An 8153-nucleotide genomic window follows, 5' to 3' on the forward strand; every position below is an offset into this window, starting at 1 on the left:
GATGCACCTTACTTGGAATTAGACAGCTTCCTTTGAATGGGTGTCCCACGGACACTGAAGCAGCTCAGGTGCACAGGGATGACAGAGGTTGTGGAGATCTCTGGAGAGGAAGAACTGAGCCATAAGCACACCCCACCTCCAAAAGACCACCACATGGACACAGTGCACTCACAACCAGGAGCCTGGGTTTCCAGAAGACAAGCTCCCCAGCAGACCAATTCTAGAACACTGCACATACAACATTCAAGCCAGGTGTTTCTGGGTCCAGAGTTCTGTCTTCAAACAAGCCAAGGACACTCATACCAAGACAGGCTGCCTATCTCCCTCATCTTGGGGCCACTCGACCAGAGAGGAATTGAATTAGACGCGTGATGGCAGAATTCTGTCCCCTCACTGAGTTGAGCGAAATTGGGCCACTGGGTCAGAGGCATCATGAACAAACACACCAGGCTCTGGGCACCTCCTTGAGGTTCCATGGGTCCATCTCCAATCCCCACTGAGCCTGGAGGTGCAAACAGGGAGCTGCAGGGGGCGGCTGCTGGGCTCTGGTGCCCGCTGGTGGGCATGTGCTCTAATAGCAACTCTCAGCCCTTCCTCCGCCTCTCATAGCAGAAGCCTGGTCTGCACTGGCCTGGGCCACTTGCCAGCCCAATTTCCTTACTCCTCTCCCTTGCAGCACACTGAAATGCCAGATGGGTGGCATTAGGACTATCTCAAAGTCGGCCAGGACACTCACCCCACATGAGACCACCCCGCTCCCTGAATCAGACACCCCGCTTGGTAAGGTAACAGAGGCCAGTTGCCAGCAATCAGCACCCTCAGCCCTGGCACCTCGCTTGAGATCCACGACCTCCCTGGCATCATTCACTTTACCTGGATTTAGGTGGATTCCTGGGCACAAGGTTCTCCGCAGAGGAAGCAGAGGCTCAGGTGGAGCAGGAGGAAGGAGGAGGTGGCGATATCTAGAGAGAAAGGCACAGGGAGAGGCTGAGACCCACTCCCACAATACCCGTGGCCTGATGTGTTATATTCATGACCCAAAGCCCAGATCTCCTAAAGCCAAATTATCACACCAGCCTGATGCTAAACCACTGCATACCCAATATCGAAGCCAGGGATTTCTGGGTCCAGTGTTGTACTTCAAACAAGCAAAGGGCACGCAGGCCCCAGGCCGCCTATCAAACTCTCTAGCCATTGGGCTACCCGCTCATGCAGAGAATGAACCCAAGACGTGATGGTGGAATCTGGATCATCTCTGAGTTGAGGCACATTGGGCCACCAATCATTTTGCACCCCGTGTCTGAGCCTGGCGACGCAGCCACAGTGCTACAAGGGGGAGAGGTGTTGGTGGGGAGGGGCTCTCCAGTTACTCTGGCTCCTTCTGATGGACAGAGCCCGCCATGAGCATAGTCCACCCCAGCCCCCAAATACAACCGCACGGACACACCCCATTCATGACCTGAAGCCCAGCTTCCCAGGAGACAACCCCCCCGCCATGCTGATTCTAGAAATCTATACCTCCAGTATTCAAGCCAGGTGTTTCTGGGTCCAGAGGTCTGCCTGCCAACAAGCAAAGGACATCAGACCACAGACAGCCTGTCTCTCTCCCTCATCTTGGGGCCACCCGACCAGACAGGAATTGAATTAGACACGTGGTAGCACAACACTGTCCCCTCGTTTGAGTTGAGGCTATCTGGGCCACTGGGTCAGAGGCACCCTGAACAAACACACCAGGCTCTGGGCACCTCCTTGAGGTTCCATGCGTCCATCTCCACTCCCCACTGAGCCTGGACGCGCAAACAGGGAGCTGCAGGGGGCTCTGCTGGGCTCTGGCGCCCTCTGGTGGACCTGTGCTCTAACAGCAACTCTCGGCCCTTCCTCCGCCTCCCACCACCGAAGCCTGGTCTGCGCTGGCCTGCAGCACTTGCCAGCGGAATGTCCTTGCTCCCCTCCATCTCAGGTGCACTGAACTACATACACTATGGGTGCGTGGGTTATGAATTTTTCACAGTCAGTCTTGACACGCAGCCCACAGACCACCACCCCCAACGCACACAAGCTGAAAGCAAAGACCCCACTTTGTAAAGCAAGTGAGCAGGCTCTGAGTCATTCAGCCACTTTCAGTCCTGGGACTCGGCTTGGAACCAAGAACCATCCAGACTTTCCTCATGTTACTTGGCTTCAGGCAGCTTCCTTGCAACAGGTGTCTGGCAGAGGAGGAAGAGGTTCAGGTGGGAGGGGGAAAAAGCATGAGGAGATCCCTTGAGAGAAAGAGCATGGCCATGAGCACAGCCTGCCTCCCAAACCAGCGGGTTCACACGATGCATTCACATCCAGAAGTCCAGCTTTCTAGAAACTCAACTCCATGTAGACCAGCCTGATTCTAGCAAAGTGTACAGGCAAAACTCCAGCCAGGTAATTCTGGGTCCAGAGCTGTGCCTCCAAACAATCAAAGAGGACTCTGACCCCAGACGCTTGTCAAACTCTGTAGCCATTGGGCCACTGGACAACACAGGAATCGAACCTGAAATGTGATGCAGAACTCTGTCCCCTCTTCTGAGAGGAGGCAAACTGTCCAGAGACTTGGAGGTGCCCTGTAACCCGGCCCCAGAACCTGCTCTAACGGCAACTCTCAGCCCTTCCTCTGGCTCCCACAGCAGAAGCTGGTTCTGCACTGGCCTGGGGCACTTGCCAGCGGGATGGCCTTTCTCCTGCCCCCTCAGGCGCACTGAGCTACCCTACAGGCAGGGGCATGACTCTCTCACAGTTGGCCAGGACCCTCACCCCCAAATGACATCTTCTCCACACCCACAAATCAAAGACCCCACCATGTGAGTCAGGTGAACAGACTCTGAGTCAGTGAGCATCATTCAGCCGTGGGACGCAGTTTGTAATCAGGACCACCCAGCCTTTATTCACGTTACCTGGTTTTAGGAAACTTCCTTGGAGCAGGCGTCTGGCAGCAGAGGAAGAGGCTTGGCTGGGATGGAAGAAGAATTGTAGATGTCAGGAGATAAAGAGCCCAGGGAGAGGCTTGGTTCCCCCGACAACACCACTGCATTGAGGCCCTGCCTTCACGACCATACACCCCGCTCTCCAGCAGCCAGTATGATGCCAACCAGATGCCAAAACCACTGCACAACCCATGCAAGTCCATTAGAGATGGCCTAGACACGTGATCCTGAGAGCCCAGGTCTCAAGGCGCACAGAGAGAAACGCAAGTTCTCCCGGAAGGATTTGTTCACTCAAGGGCAGAATTCTGAAAAGATACTTTATCGAACTCGCTTTTTCTAACTCTAGACCCAAAGAACCAGTTTTGGAATTTTCAAGAGTTTCACCTAGATCAATTTTCTCTGGAATCTAAAGAATATTGTGTCTGGAGTTCCCAATGGGGTGCAGTAGTTAACAAATCCACTAGGTGGGTTAACGATCCGGCATTGCCGTGAGCTGTGGTGTAGGTTGCAGACGTGGCTCGGATCCAGCGTTGCTGTGGCTCTGGCGTAGGCCGGTGGCTACAGCTCCGATTCAACCCCTAGCCTGGGAACCTCCATATGCCGCGGGAGCGGCCCAAGAAATAGCAACAACAACAACAAAAGACCAAAAAAAAAAAAAACAAAAAAAAACAAATCCACTAGGAACCATGAGGTTGCAGGTTCGATCCCTGGCCTTGCTCCGTGGGTTAAGGATCCGGTGTTGCCGTGAGCTGTGGTGTAGGCCGCAGACGTGGCTCGGATCCCACATTGCTGTGGCAGTGGTGCAGGCTGGCGGCTACAGCTCCGATTAGACCCCTAGCCTGGGAACCTCCATATGCCATGGGAGTGGCCCTAGAAAAGGCAAAAAGACAAAAAATAAAATAAAAAATAAAGAATATTGTGTCCATACAGGGTTAAAATAAAGTATCTTTTTTATTTTTAGTCTTAGGCTCAGAGCTAACATCTTCCCATCAGACCGAATTTGCTGCAGAGGGCACCACAGTGGAGCAGAACCACAATTTCCCATGTCACAAGGCAGAATGGCCATCACAAGTCACAACATCATGCACAAAACACAGGGAGGGCTTTCCTGGTCAGACACCCCCTGAAATACAAGACTGCCATCTCCGAAAACCCTCAGAGACTAGGAATGGCAGGCCCCAGTACGGTGGCTGAAACTTGGCGTCTGAATGGAAACATGGAGACGGAGTTTGGGGGGAAGGAGAGAAAGAGCCTCATGGCTTTGCCCAGCAGAGGAGGACGCAGCAGGCTCAGGCCCTAAGGACTGCGCCCTCTTTCGGCAGAGAAGAGGAGGTGCTTTTAGAGCTCGGGGCGTAAAATAGGGGCACAGAGAAGGGTGAGTGTAGTTGCAAGCTTTCGTTATTCTTCAGTCAGTGCTTTGTTTTTTTCTTTTGTTGTTGTTGTGTTTTTGTCTTTTTGCCATTTCTTGGGCTGCTCCTGCGGCATATGGAGGTTCCCAGGCCAGAGGTCTAATTGGAGCTGTAGCCACCAGCCTACGCCAGAGCCACAACAACGTGGGATCCGAGCCGTGTCTGCAACCTACACCACAGCTCACGGCAATGCCAGATCCTTAACCCACTGAGCAAGGCCGGGGATCGAACCCACAACTTCATGCTTCCTAGTCGGATTTGTTAACCTCTGAGCCACTACGGGAACTCCCAGGGTCAGTGTTTAGTGGCCCCAGCACTGGTTCCGATGGTAACTCCTCTCTGGCTGTCATGTGCTGGGCGTTTAGGTTCTGCAGAAGGACGCAGACGCTGTTGTGCATGTTCCTTGAAGAAGAACCAGGACTCCATCCCAGGGCTGCCGTCCGGTCTCCTGCCTGTTCCTCCTCGTCTCTGCTGCCCTCCTTTCCCTGATTAGCAACACTTTGAATCTGCCCGTTGGGAGCTCAGGGGAGGTCACAGAGGCTGAAGCTTATTCCCTGCAAACCCAAAGTAGGGGGACACAGGAAGGCTTGTTCCCAAGACCCCACAGGGCCCAGCTCGGTTTCCACACTAACAGTAAAGGGAAAGATGCAGGGTCTTCAAAGGTTTCAGAGGGAGGGAAAGTGGCCGCGTTGAGAGAAGGGCATGAGGGACCAGAGGGGTGTGGCCTGACGCGCAGGATGTCAGGCATAGAGAAGGCAATGCCTTGCCAGAGGCACCTGCTGTTGCAGGAAGGCGGACCTCGTCTAACAAGAGTGTGGGCTCGGAGTTCCCATTGTGGTGCAGTGGTTAACAATCCAACTAGGAACCATGAGGTTTCGGGTTTGATCCCTGGCCTTGCTCAGTGGGTTGGAGATCCAGCGTTGCCTTGAGCTGTGGTGTGGGTGGCAGACGCGGCTCGGATCCCGCATTGCTGTGGCTCTGGTGCAGGCCAGTGATTCGACCCCTAGCCTGGGAACCTCCATATGCCACAGGAGCAACCCTAGAAAAAAAGGCAAAAAAAAAACAAAAAACAGACAAACAGGAGTGTGGGCTCTTGTCCAAACCTTGGCAATGAATTGTCTGAGGAGACACACGTGCCGACAGAGCAAGAGGCTTTTTTGGGAAGGGGCACCCGGGCAAAGAGCAGCAGGGGGAGGGAGCTCAGGAGAGCTGCTCTGCTATGTGGCTCGAGGCCAAGGGTTTTGTGGGCCTGGGGGCCCTTCTTGGTGGCACATGCACTTCTCAGCCAAGATGGATTCCAGCGCCAAGGATCCTGGGAGGTTAGTCATCTCCACCTTCTGACTGGCCCCTCCCAAACCCTCCAGGGGCGTCTTCAGGGCAGCACCATGTTTGTCCTCAGGGCTGCCTACTGTGAGGCCATTCATGCAAGTGGCTGTTATCCTGCCTGGCCCAGGGGGGCAGTTTCAGCATTTCAGGCAATGGTGCCCTAACATAAGCTCGATGAAATGCCCTGCAGATGGGGGCCCGGCTTTCTTGGCCCACCAGGGCCCTCACCCCACCGGCCACCACCCCACAGCCTGACATCCCTCAGGCGCCCTGCTTTTCAATTCACGTGAGGGGGCTTTAAACCCATCGGACCCTCCAGCCCTGGGACCCAGCTTTCAATCAGTAGCCCCACACCCATTCCTCATGTCCCCCGGGTTTGAGGGATTTTCCCGCTAACAGGAGTTGGGCAGAGGAGGAGGATGTCCAGACGGAAGGGAGAAAGGAAGCTGGGGGTCAGTTTCAAGAGAAAGGGCACGGGGATGAGCACAGCCCACCCACCAAACTAGCACCCCCTTTGACACCCTCCATGCCTGACCACCAGCCCAGCTTTCCTGACACCAAACCCCTTGCAAGCCTGATTCTAGAAAACAGCACACCCAGGATTCAAGCCAGGGATTTCTGGGTCCAGAGGTCTGCCTCTGGACAACCAGAAGGCAGTCAGACCCCAGACAGCCTGTCCAACTGTCTGGCCAAAGGGCCACCAGACCAGGCTGGAAGTCACCCACATATCTGAAGGCAGAACTATGTCCCCTCTCTGAGGTGAGACAGTTTGGACCAGAGGGTACCAAACCCTTTTCTTGGGGCACACCCTTGGGATTCTGCCCACCCCGTGACATCCACAGTTCTGAGCCTGGAGGGGCCTCCAGAAAGCAGCAGGTGGGCCCTGCTGGTGCTACGATGCCCTCCAGCGGCCACTGGTTCTAAAAACAACCCTCAGCCCTTCCTCCTGCCTCCCTCCCCCACCCCAGGGGCTGAACTGACAGACCCTGGGTACCTTCATTCCTCCTCTCCTACTAAACACAGTGAAATATCACACAGAGGGCATTTTTCTCTCAGCGTTTCCCAAGGCACGCCCCTCCCTACTGACCCCACTATTTTGAGACAAACCCTCTATGTCACAAGACTGGCTTTCAATCAATCAGCCCCCTTAATTCACGGGATGTGGCTTTAGATCTGGTTCCCCCCAGAAGGGGTCAAGGACAGAAGGAAGCAGCTCAGATGGAAGAAGAGGGTCTTTGGAGAGAACACTCAAGAGAAAGGGCACAGGGGTGAGCACAAACCGCTCCCCAAAAGACCCCCACACTGACACACTGCACTCGTGACCAGAAGCCGAACTTTCCAGAAGCCAAAGATGCCAGCCTGATTCTAGAAGACGCCATGTCCAAGCTTCAAGCCTGGATTTCTGGGTCCTGAGATGTGTTTCCAAACCATCAGATGGGACTCAGACCTGATACAGCCTGTAAAACCCTCTAGACATTGTGCAACCCAACCAGACAAGAACTGAACAATAAATATGGAGGAAGAACTATGCCCCCTGTCTCCACAGGCCCAAAGTGCCCTGCACCCAAGCCCCAAGCCCTGGGGACCTCCTTGGGTTCCACTGACTCATCTCCTAACTGTGAGCTTCGAGGTGCGGCCAGGGACCAGAGCGGGTGGGGGAGGGGGCTCTGCTGCTGTTTTGTGCCCTCTGGTGGCATGAGTTCTAAGAGGAACTCTAGCCCTTCCTCCAGTCTCACTCAGCAGCCCCTGTGGCACTCACCCTGGGCACCTGCCAGCGAGATTTTGCTGCTCCATTCCCTCTAAGCACAATGAAGAATGTATATATGTATTTACTGACTTCATCAATTGATGGTATTCTTTTAAATATTTATTTCTAATTATTCATTTCTTTGGGTGCCACCTGCGACATTGGGAAGTGGTCTGGCCAGGTGTGAATCACCAAACGCAGCTCTTAGCACAGCCACAGCAGTGACACAGAATCTTAAGAAAGGCAGCTGGGAAGGAACTCCCTAAGAGCTTTCTTGGTATCAATCAACCCTGCTTAACTCATCAGACCTGGTTTCCGTCAGGCTCCCCTCCGCGGCGCAGTAACTGAAAAGAAAGGCTCATATGGAAAAGCAAGAAGGAAGTTTCACTAGGTCTCTTGAGTGAAAAAAGCACAGGGATAGCACAGCTCTCACCAAAATGCCGCTGAAGTCGTCCACCATTCATTACTCAGCACCAGCTTCTATTGGGATACATAAACCCTCGACAGTCAGAGCCCTGAAGATTGTTCACAGTTCAAAACGGATGCTCTGTGGGTCCCGGCTCCTGCCTCTGCAGGAACACAAGGCACTCCGATACCCAGTAACAGCCTCAAGCATTCTAAATGCTCTACCTCCCACCCGACCAAGCTGCCCAACCACGTCAAATGCTGAAGGGACGCCTGTGTCCTCTGCCTGACAAGAGGCATTTGGAACAGAGA

The 8153-nt window shown here is 54.1% G+C and overlaps 1 long non-coding RNA gene across 1 annotated transcript in view; it reads right to left on the reverse strand.

Moving 5' to 3' along the window:
- LOC110259821 overlaps positions 1–1331 on the reverse strand; it is a 29828-nt gene extending 28497 nt beyond the window's left edge. The window contains exon 1 of the long non-coding RNA XR_002342172.1: positions 874–1331. This is a non-coding gene — a long non-coding RNA (uncharacterized LOC110259821). The remainder of the gene's footprint in view (positions 1–873) is intronic.

Source organism: Sus scrofa, chromosome 3, assembly GCF_000003025.6.
Source record: "Sus scrofa isolate TJ Tabasco breed Duroc chromosome 3, Sscrofa11.1, whole genome shotgun sequence".
NCBI lineage: Eukaryota > Metazoa > Chordata > Mammalia > Artiodactyla > Suidae > Sus > Sus scrofa.